The sequence below is a fragment of the Lactuca sativa genome, chromosome 3, assembly GCF_002870075.4.
Source record: "Lactuca sativa cultivar Salinas chromosome 3, Lsat_Salinas_v11, whole genome shotgun sequence".
Lineage (NCBI taxonomy): Eukaryota > Viridiplantae > Streptophyta > Magnoliopsida > Asterales > Asteraceae > Lactuca > Lactuca sativa.
In genome coordinates, this window is record NC_056625.2 from 266,573,774 (window position 1) to 266,586,235 (window position 12,462).

Sequence of the window (12,462 nt, forward strand, 5' to 3'; positions counted from 1 at the left end):
ATGCATTTTCGTGCGATCAATGTATAACCAACTCATAGTAACAACTCGTATCTCTAGGTTTGAAGAATATAAAATATTATCGTCTCATGATTACTCATGATAAAATACACGAAGTGATTCAAATGAGCGTGGGTAGAATCCAATACTCAGAACTTATGAGCACTCATGAGTGTTGTAGCACCACTTTGTCCAACAACTTAGACCTCTACAAGACAACCCATGACAGTCTTGATTCATATCTACTTCCAACATATGACCGACTGTGGATGGTTTGAATAACTTAGTCAATCAGGAAGAACAACCTAGATATTCTGGAAGTCAAAACAAGCAAAGTGAAACACAAGAATAATCGAATCCAATATGGTCTCAGAACTTATGAATATAAATAAAACATCTTTTATTTATCACCATATTGATTACCCATCATTCATTGCATACTGTTTCAAACTATCAACTTTATAATTTAATTAAAACAATAGTTGTCCCATGCTTCAAGCATGTACACTATGTTTTCTAAACACTAGTCATGTCGTACACCAAGTATGCACACTATGTTTTTCTATGATCTTTACTTTGTGAAATAGATCTATTGCACACAACTCTAACGATTCTCATTTCATACTCCCGAATCCTTACCGCAAATGCAGGAATTCCAAATTCATGCCATTTACCGAAATCTGTTAGATTCTAAACTTATATGCATTGATCCTCTTGTAATGATTATGCACAAAGTCACAAAGACTTGACAACAAACATTACAGAGCATTCCAAAGGAGATCAACTCCATGGAAACATCTTTCTTGCATTAAGTTTCCTAATTTTACACAAATTTATTGAACAACTTCAACCTTCCCATATTCCCATTTTGACTGTCACTTCTGAGCAAGAATTGCCTCTTTTCAGAATCTGTCAACATGGTCCTTCCAAAAATTAACATTATACTTCCAACTGTCCCTAAGCAACCAATCTTTGGTAAACCGTAGATTGTCCTTGAGAATTGCTTAATCATTTTAGTCATATCCAATTCTAGACCTTTCCCTTCTTAATTCCCTGAGCATTTGGAAAATGTTAGAAAGGATGAATATTATAGCACATGCAATCAATCCTATATCTGAAGCATATGGGACATGATTCATGATGTCTCACATAAAGACATGATACTAGACCAATCCTTTTGCTACAATATTTCTATTTGTCAAGTTCTCATAATTCAGATTATGAAAAGGGATGTCGTAATCATAATCGAATTTTAAAACGCAAATAATAGACCTATATATAGAATTTCATCATGTTGAGCCATTCCAACATAACATTCACATATATACTTGACTAAATTTGCTTAAAATCTCACGATCTAAGCTTATAGATTTGAGATGAAGTATAATTTCCTCTCCCTTAATTATAGCAAAACAACTTTTTCTCAATTGAAACCTTTTGTTTTCTATAATTAACATTGCTAACTTGCAACACTAACAATAATTATCATGCTCCCACTAACATGATGATTATATGATCCAACTAGCATTGACATGTACTCAAAAATCAGTTGGACCTCTAGAAATCAATATTGTATTGACTTTCATACCAATGTTCAGACTTCTGATACGAGATGCTTTGATAAAACTTTATCAAAATCATACACCTTATCTTAGATAGCTCACAGGTGTGTCTAAACAATTTCAGAACTATGAAAAAGAATGTCGTAATCATAGTCTTCAATTATTTAGACCTTTTGCCATCTGCTTCAAATCTACTTGGTGGAAGTGTTTCCTCATCATCATTTTCATGAATCGGAGAGAAACCTTATGACCCTTAGATTTTATGGTGTATGTGTTCTTATCCATGTGAATTGTCAAAACCATAGTCATAAGACAAGGATAATGACAAATCCAAACACATATGGACTGAACTTAATCTTAATTTCTTGCCACCTGGCAGCTCAAGGGCCTGCCATTGCTTCCAAGTTGTTATGCAACCAACTGAGAACTCTCAGAACTCATACGCAAAGCCAACTTTAACTGGAATGGGCATAGACATAGAAATATGTCAACACAATAGGTTATAAACCTCACGTCGTTTGCTAGTGTTAAAGTACAAGTTTTTTTTATTCTTGATTAGATCTAGAAATTCTTTTCAGGGTCTTTAAGACTCCCACTGTCCTCTTGACATATAAGACTATCTTGCCAAATATTCAAGAGATAGTGCAGATTCTTTATCAAGACAAACATTTCACACAATTGGGCTTAGTTAGACTTTGTTTTATCCAAAACATCACAACTTACCAATTTCAAAAGTACAAGAGTAGGATACTTTTTCTCTTACATTTGACTAGTGTTAAGAAACCTTCCTTTAAGATATGTCACTCAAGTTACAATCTTGGAGTATGACTCTTAGAATTGTTTTTGGAAAGAGGCATGAATCATCTTCTTGATTTGACCACTTCAACAATTCATAGCTCCTCTTCTTAGCTATCAGAATGCACTTAGAGGATGAATTGTGATAAGGTCTCTTAATCATTAAGATGATCATATAACATGATACGAAAGTACTCTCCCATCTTTTCAGATTTGAGAAACTTTTATCCTTCTGCCTAATTTGATTCTTCTCATTCGTTCTGCCATACATCGAAATTTTTTCCAATATATCAGAATTACACTTAAACTTCTAAGTGTAACCATGTTTACTAAACTTTAGTAAATCATGAGGAATAGTATTACAGATCTTTTGTGGTGGACTTGATCAGTGCACAAGAATATGTACTCGATCCCTTAGTCCTTCACTTGACTCACATATACATGTGAACAAGGAACTAGTCTTAATTTTCCAATGCTGAAAGTTCTCATTCATCATACTGTACAACTTGTATGATTCCAAGTTTCTATCCAACTGAAAACTTGGATGATGAGAAGCTTTCCTTATTTCGTAAATTTAGACACTACTACAAATGAAAGAATCAAATTCATATTTCCACTCTTGCTATTAATGGAATAATATAAGCAACAATTTTTCACAAATGCCATTGTAAGGATATTTTTAAAATAAATAAAAAACAAAAATTTTCCTTTTATTTTAAAACTTTGCGGAAAAACTTTTTCTTACAATGCAACTTTGAACGAAAACGATGCTATTACATGTTCCCTAGCAATCTATCATAACTCCTAAGAGTAGCTCAAGAATCTGATCTTCAATCAAGCGATAGAGATCCATCTTCGTGATCAGATTCAGCATACTCTTTCTTTAAGTTTCATTCACTTTACCTTTGATTCTTAAAACATCAACATGTGACCCTGTCACATCATGTAATAAGAATCTCATAATAGAAACTTAATCGAGTTAGATAGTGGACTTTACCTGAAGTAGAGTCAAACTTATTGACTTTACCAGCTTTATGATCTTTCAGGTATATTTGGCAGCTTCGCAACCAATTCCCTTTCCTTTAGGAAATAGAACCATATGGACCCTTTGGAAATAGTACATGGGACAATCTCAAATTTAGCCTTTCTCTTTACCATTTGGTCAACCGAGTTGACTATGGCCAATCCCTTTCCATTGGGAAGAGAAAGCTTTTACTGGGTATCCAATGCAACCATTGTCAATGTCCATTGAAGGTTTGGAAATTTGATCTAGTATTCAAATTTGCTTTACCAAAGCTCCAAATCATTGCTGATTCAGCAGTACCAAGAAAATAGATAAGATCATTAAGGGTCATGTCATAGTCTATTTCATAGTACTCCCAAAGGTAACTCACTATGTGACTTAGAAAGTGATTGAACATCCAACTTTATTAAGACTTTGACACCCAACTCTCCCAGCTTGTCAATATGTGACTTCATCTCCAAGATGTGAGCACACATAGACCATGCTTTCCATTAGGGCTTGACTGACCTTGCACTTGTGGGTTAGGGAGAATAATTGGAGGAGGTGGAGGAAGTGAAGTTCCAAGAGATTTAGGAAGATCATATATGTCTGAACTAGATATCTTTTGAGAGATATTCAAGATAGTTGATCTAAAGTCCTTAATATAACACCCAATATGAAATATTAAGGCTAGGACCCAACACAATATTTTATAACATGGAAGACGGATGTCGTAATCCAAGCTATAGAACATTTGAAGGTAGGTGAATGACGATTCACCAATTTCCACCATGAAAAACGAAATAAATGATTAGGTTTTTTAATTGGAATTGAAACTCCTAGATCTTTTGAGATTCATTGAACTGTTCAATGGCATGTTTTAATCTCGAGTGTGCCCTTCAGGTTTTGTGACTGGGATGTTGAGGATCACAAAACAAGGTGTGAAGTAACCATGCAAATCACTTGGTACCCTTAATATTTACCCCTTAATCGATGTGCCGGTTAACCACACGCGTTCCACCGATACTACGATAAATATTAAGTTACCCTTTGCCTACCTTGTGAAATCAAGCTAGTGTGTCGGTTAACCACACACGCTCCACTAACCGACTTAAACAAAGTGCAAAGTGAAATTTCATAGATTAGCACCTTATTCACATTTTTCTAAAGTAACTAAGATTGGGAATTTATAAAAGGTTTAGTTATTTGTATTTATCATTAATACTTTTAATGAAGGGATAATTATAGTCTCTGTCCTACCCGTTCGGCTAACGACCCTTCACCAGTCAAGGAAGCGGTGGGTGAGAGTGGACACCCATTAAACTGCAATTTTATACGCAGTAACCTTATACCCCCCTTATAGACCGGCTTCGTGAATGAGGCCTACTAATGGTAAGACGACTTGCTCTTATACATATATATAAACATTATTAACTTATAATATTATAAAGTATAAGGGTTGAATTTTAACTTTTAAAATTCTAAGGGCTTAAATTGGAATTAAAGTATTCATAAGGGAAAAAATTTCAAATTCCAAAACTTGAGGGCAAGTTTTGAAACTACTCAAAACTATTCAATTTCCATAACTTATGTGTTTAAAGTGGTTTTAATCCAAAAACTCTTCAAGTTCCATAACTTGAGGACAAGTTATGGAAGACTTTAAACTATTAAAAGAATGTGACTCATCCTTATTCATAACTTATTGAAATCTTTATGAGTATTATGGATCTTAAATGTGACTTTTCATATAACTTGAGGACAAGTTACAAAAACACATTTCAAACCAACTCTTAGATTAATTTGGATTGAAAAAACATTTCACATAAATTTCCTATTAATCTAAGCAACTCATAAGAATAAGATAATTCAAATCAAACCTTTTCATGTAATTAGTCTAATCCTTAAACTAATACAAACATGAATCTATTGACAATTATCTTTGAAATTGGATTAACATGAACATTACCACATCAAAAGCATGTTTATAAGTTGAAAAACAGCTTAGGGTAATGTTTCTAGTCCAATTCCAGCCAAAACAGTTGAACAGCAAGCTGTCAGCACCCAAAACTCGTCGAGTTCATGCCCAAAATGATGAAGCTCGAGAGCCAAGTGCCCCAAGTGTGACACCTCAAATGGTTCACACAACATCACCAACACATGGAATAACCATGATGAGAAGACACTCCATGCTCAAATCGGCTAGCCCTCATATCTGTATCACTAGTGCCAATTTCTTGAGCCAAAGGGGTCCTTATATAGTGTGCACATTAGGGTGACACCATGTAACCCATGACTTTACCCATTCATTATGCTCCATGGGTTTTAACCTCCATGGAGTATCCATGGGTCACCATATGGGTTAAACCCAACATAAGGAATCTTGGCGCATAAGCCCACATATATAAGAATGACCGATTTACACAATCAATCCCCATATATTTAATTAGTCTCTTTTGATCACTAAATTAAGTCCAAATTAATTCTTGATCAATACCAATTAAATAACATGATTTCATATAAGTATATTAGAACTTATAATATATTAATATGTCACAAATGTCCTCTTCTCACAAACAGTCTATCCAAATGTTCTGATGCCATGCAACCCAAATGGACCATGCCGAGTCGGGTCAAGTACATACCAATTATAGTTGTGGACTTAGACACTAATCCAACAGCTACGTGGTAGACCAGTGGGCAGTTCAGGTGTCGGTGAGGGATCAGGCTCGGGCTTTGGATCCAGGCAACTCGATGAGCAAATGAGAGTTTATTTCAGCTGAGATTACGCGCATTATTTTGGGCCAGACTCTTGTGGTCTTTGGTATGGTCAAGGAGGGCATTATGGAGATTTTGGATGAGAGGTTGGGTGTGTTCCACACCGAGATGGTGTCCATGGTGGTTGCGCGCACATTAACATTTAGGGATTACAGAGCCTGTGGAGATCCAAACTATCATGGGGCTATGGACCTCATTTCTAGCAGTCGGTGGTTGGCAGATGTCGCCAACACCTTCCGTTCTATATGGTGTCCTGAGGGGGACAAGGTTCGACTCGCCTCCTGTCTTCTGAAGGACAGAGTGCGTGATTGGTGGGAGGAGGTTGGACATGCTATTGGGGATGATGTCGCATTGGATACGATGAAATGGGGTGACTTCTCGGCTAGGTTCAAGGCCGCGTTTGCACCGGTTATTGAGGTGCATCAGTTAGCACGGGAGTTCCAGGATCTCTAGCAGACTACTAAGTCAGTGGCAGAGATCACCGCCAAGTTCAGAGAGAGAGAGAGAGAGCCCTTCTTGTTCTACAGTATGTAGTGGACGAGGAGATGAAGAAGGGTCGGTACCATGAGATGTTGAAGAGTGATACTAGAAAGTTCGTGAGTCGGTCCAGCTGCAAGAAGCTGGAGGATATGATCGCTCGAGCCATGGAGAGGGAGATTGAGTTAGAGGCAGATAGGAAAAGGAAACCAGTCAAGGTGAAGACATCCGCAGGATCAGGAAAAGGCCAAATACATCATATTCTAGATCGAGAGGTCATCAGGGTCGTAGCCGCTATGGGAAGTGCGGCAGAACACACGAGGGTGCATGTAGGAGAGAAAATGGTGGCGATTCTGGCTGTTTCAAGTGCGGCAGATTGGTAATTATAGCAGAGATTGTACTACTACCATCACTCAGGGATCTGACATGATCTGCTTCCATTGCAGTCAGAGGGGCCACAAGAAGGCCCAATGTCTGAGTTTGGATGCAGCAGGACATGTGATAACACCTGCCCCTGCAACATTGAGGATCACTGATGGCCGTCAGGGCAGGGCAGAGGTACCTACGGCGAGGAGTAGGGATTTCCAGTTGGATACAGAGGAGACACGAGCAACTTCCAATGTTTCAGGTGTGTATGTTTGCTTTCCTATCAGTTTGTATTTATGATTTATTATTATTTTCTCGCATCCATATAAATAGTTGTTTCTTGGGATTATATTTCTTGCTTATGATCGGATTGTATGCCATCTGGACACCCTAGGTCTTAGGGTAGTAGTGTGGGGACGTCTCCATATAAAGTGAATTCTCAGGATGCGGTAGCTTTAGCAAGTGTGATTAGAACACGAAAAGTGTTCCGACCGTCTTCAAGGGTCTTACTGCTTTAGTGTCGATTGGTTTTTGGGAACACTAACAATGGTAAGCGTTGGTTACCAGCTAGATTGATCAATAGATGGTACAAATGATTGAGGATCTTTCCAGGAGGATGTGATGTAATGTGCTAGTGGAACCAAAGTAGGGGAGAGTTCTACAAGGGTTCAGGAATAGAAGGAAGTGTAGGCTTAGGATGAGTTTGCATTCTCGTTAGGAAGGAAGGCATCCCAAGTGGCTGATTGGATTGAGGGGTGTGTAAGTGGGAGTTTGGGTAACTTCCCAACGCAGGGTTTTACGTTTTTTTTGGAATAACTAGCTTAGGAGTTAGGGGGCTTCTAGTTAGGACGCAATTTCATCCAGGAAGGTAGGTTATATGCATGATTGTAGTAGGAAGTGTTGCAAGACTCCGAGATAGCCATAGCATTCACTAGTATCCTGACAATGGGGGAAATGTTGTAAGACTGTGGGTTAGCCGCAACATTCATTAGTAGGCAGATAGCAGAGTATGGGCGAGGCCCGTATCTCCTTGTTAGCGGAGTGTGGGTGAGGCTCGTATCTCCTAGTCAGCAAGGTATGGTTGAGGCTCGTATGACCTTGTTAGCGTCATCAGAATCAGGAAAGGATAGATAGATAGAACACGAGGGAGTTGTACCTGCATAGCCCTAAATAGGTGAGACCTGGGGGCAAGGCCACTTAGTAGTATGGGTTCGGGGGGACCCGTGGGCGAGGCTCGTGCATTAATAGCAAGGCGGGTGGGACCTGGCAGAGACAGTGGGGTCAAAGTAGGGAATCGGGGATCCCAAGATCAGGTAGCCAAGCCGCAAGGCAGATAGAGCAGTTTTAGATACCTGAAGTTCTCTTCGGATGTTGCTGGGAGCGACTGGGAGGTTGTGCTTGGGTTTAGTAACCGGTGAGAGTCTGGTATTCCAGGTAGCGGCAGATCAGTTGGAACCAGGGTGGTCTCGGTTCATCCAGAAAGCGGATAAGGGAGAGCAGGATCTTCGGATAGGTAATGATAAGAGAATTCTAGTGTGGAGAAGCTAGTTGACCGAGCGATGCTAAGTCACTCACAGCAGGATTAAATAATCTCAGAGTAAATGATTTGACTCTGTTATGCAGATCTCATTTGAGTCCAACCGTTGCAGGGATGAATCTTTTACTCGCAGGATTATTCGATTCATAGGCTGTGTAGGGTGTTCAACATCTGGACATAGTAAGTGGAAATATTCAGTGGGTAACAACAAAGTGATCGGCACTGGGAATGGCTGGAATTTAGTTGTGGCAAAAAATTTATCCTCCATAGAGAGAGGAGAGGATTTTGTCACTTATGTATAGTTTACTTGAGAGGCCATCGGCTGAGCAGGGTAATGGTTGGACCCTCAGAACGCCAAGTGTAGTGGTCCTTTCGGGGATCGGACAAAGTAGACCAGGTTATGCGTTGTATAAAAATTATTGCAAGCATTTAGGCTACTTCAGAGTGACTGTAGTGTCCCATGAGAATCATTATTTAGTCCTGGACAGATAACGAAAGTTGAGGGTGTGTCGCATGAGAATTATCCGAGGTAGATAACCATAGAAGACTTCGAGGACAAAGTCTAATTTAAGTGGGGGGGGGGGGAGTTGTAACACCTCGAATCCAGAAGGCTAAATAAAGGAAGCAAAATCCTAAGTCAAAGAAGTTCTACTCGGTGAGTCCAAGAAGGGTAACTCGACGAGTAGAAGCAAGAATAGGATGTGGGTGGAAGGACCTACTCGACAAAGTCGGGGAGACCTACTCGACGAGTTGGTTAGGTTTGGGAAACCCTAAATCTAGGTTTTGTATGCAATTTTAAGAGCACTAAGCTCTATTCTAGCCTCCTTACCTCCCTCTCACGTCCATAAGCAAAACCTAGCCATCTAACTTCATTTTTGAGCATTTTGAGGCTAAGAGCACTATTGGTGGTGCATGTATTGAAGGATTGAAAGCTAGGAACGAATGGGAGCTTATAGATTCAACACCTACTTTAGTTTGGAAACATTTGGAAGGTAACAAGTCGTTACCTTGATCAATCTATTGATATATCTCTTCATCTTAAGCTTTGAAACCATTTCTAGCACTTTTGTGGACTAATTCTTGGGAGGAGCATGATATGAAGTTGCAACTTCAGATCTAGACTCTCCCAAGCCTTTAATGTCATAAATCCTCAAGCTTTTTTTACGCTTGAGCCCTTCTCCATAGCCTAACCTTTCTTTTAGCCTAGTTGTTGGCATTTGGAACTTGCATGCACGTAAAGTTTGCAACTTTACATGGTAATCATGTCCTAGGAAGTCAGATTTGCAATTGGGAGCCTTGGTTTAGCTTACAAGTGACTGAATGAGAAGCGGACCAAAGGAACTCAATGAGTTAGATAGCCAACTCCACGAGTTGAAGAGGGTTTCCCCGTTCCTGGGTTCTACATGAACTCGACTTATCCAGAAGGGGACTCGATGAGTCGAGTCGAATTGTCCCGACTCCGTACCAGGTAGAACCTGACGAGTCTGTGAAGGGACTTGAAGAGTTGACCCGGTTTCTCATGAGTCTGAATAGTATAGGAACTCGACGAGTTAGGAGGTAACTCGATGAGTTGGGTCAACTAGAAATTGACCTCGACTTTGACTTTAACAAAGCGTTGACTTTGACTTTGACCAGGGCTAGAATGGTCATTTTATCCTAAGAAAGATTCATCAGTTCTTGTCTAAGTATTATGTTGGTAATGATAGCTCAGGGAGTTGAGTGATTAGCAGTTTGGGGATCTGCCAGCTAGCAGCAAGAGGTTTATTCACGCGATTCTATAGTCAGCTTGTGAGGTGAGTTTTCTCTTGTAGGAGCAGGTCGAAGGCACCAATGACGACCCGTTTATGTATGTTAGTGTTTGTCGGACCTAGTTCCGATGTCGGGGTTAGCCCGATGTAGATTGCAAGTTCCAAACTTCGGTCCGATGCCGGGGCAGGCCCGAGGAATGTCCAATTAATATGTTATGTGTTGTGTGTTATGGACTTCGGTCTGATGCCGGGTAAAAATACGAGGAAGGTCTAAGCTTTACGGACTTCAGTCTGATGTCGGGTTGGTCCCGAGGAAGGAATTCATATTCAGTTATACTTGTTGTCTTTGTGATGCTTGTATGTGCCGGTACACAGGTGAGTGTGGGCGGAGACCTGAATCTCATCACTAGCTGAGTGTGGATGGGGTTCCATATCTCATTAGTATCAAAGTTGGGGTAGGGCCCAAGATAAGCGAGGTATTGAGACTAGCAATTATAGTGTTGTGTTTGATTGTTATGTACTAGCTTGATTATGATTATATAGTTTCATGCGTATAGCAGGCGGGGTCAAGGGACAGGTGGGGCCTAGTAGAAACAGATCTGTATACCGAGCGGGGCTTGATGCCAGGTAGGGCCTAATGCCAGATTCGTCCGATGTCCGGTGGGGCCCGATGTAGCGGGCTAGGCCCCAATGTTTGTAGTATGTGTTTATGTTGACAGTATGTTGTAGTTTGGGGAGACTCACTAAGCTTCGTGCTTACGGTTTTCAGTTTTTGTTTCAGATACTTCCACTAGCAAGGGGAAGAGCTCGGGATGACTGCATGACACACACCACAACTTTTAGCCTGGGAGGATTTACTCTGATATTTTGACATATGATTTTGATATAGTATTTGGTTATGATGATTTGAGATACATGACTTATGAGTTTTATTGTGATGATTGATGAATTATGATTTTCGTAAATAATTTTAAGATGATATTCTTGGACCGTATTTTTAGGGATGTTTCAACTTATTAATCCTAAGTTATAATTTTATAAAAAGTCATTTTGAGTTAATGATTTATTAGTTTGATTTAAATCAATATTTGACACTAAACCATTTAAATAAATCATTGTTATTTTATTCTTACACATTCTAGAATGAATTTTTGAGGTTTTATAATGATTCTATAACTAAACTACGGACGAGAAAGCCTCTATAGAGGAAAGTGAATAGAGGTGCCTAAATCATCAATAATGCTTCACTGACGTTGTGAACGTACGTAGAAAATGAACAATTACGCCCGTTTTGACTCGTCAGACGGCGATTGTATCTATCAACCATAGGTAGGGCTATCAACCCGTATAGATGAATACCAATGTGTTTGACACACACACACATACACACACACACACACACATATATATATATATATATATATATATATATATATATATACACACACACACCTAAACCTTGATATTGGCTTATTATTTGTTTAGCTAACATTTTATATTATAAAATATTCATGAAATGTTATTTTATCCATAACTCCCATGAACGACTCGCCGAGCCGGGGTCGTCCAACACTTATTTCTCGATTACTGGTGTACAATACTTGACCAAATGATAGATCTAGGCTCCTAAGATCGATCTAGCATGTAAAGTTACGTACATGCATGGGACTACGAGCTAAAAAGACCCTAAAAGAAACTGTTAAGTTGCATGGGGCTTTCCATGGGTGCAAAGGCAGTCCCTTTCTACCTTCTAACTCCTTAAGGAGCCTGGATCTGAAGCCTCAACCCCCAACCATGCTTGCAACCATGGTTGGTCACCAAGAATGGCTTATAAAAGCCCTAAATCTCCCCAAAAGGGATCTAATGCAAGAAGGAGCAAGGTGTCGACTTTATACCTTCCAAGGACTGTAGATGATGCACAAGCTTGACTCTTTCTGGTCTCCTCTTGATTCCTCTTGGTTTTTTCCTTCCTTCTTGTGTGATAACTTGTAATTTCCATCATGTACAGTCAAGCAATTCAATCAAATTTAGACTCATTTCTGCCATCTTTTAACATTGTTTAGAGTCTGTTTGAGTGATCTAAGCCTTGTACAATCAAGAATTGGGTGTTAGGAAGTATCTGCATGAGTTCATTGTGCCCTAATCAAGCTTTAAACCCATTAAGAGGAGTTTACGGCCAAACCTCCATGTTTGGGCCGTAAA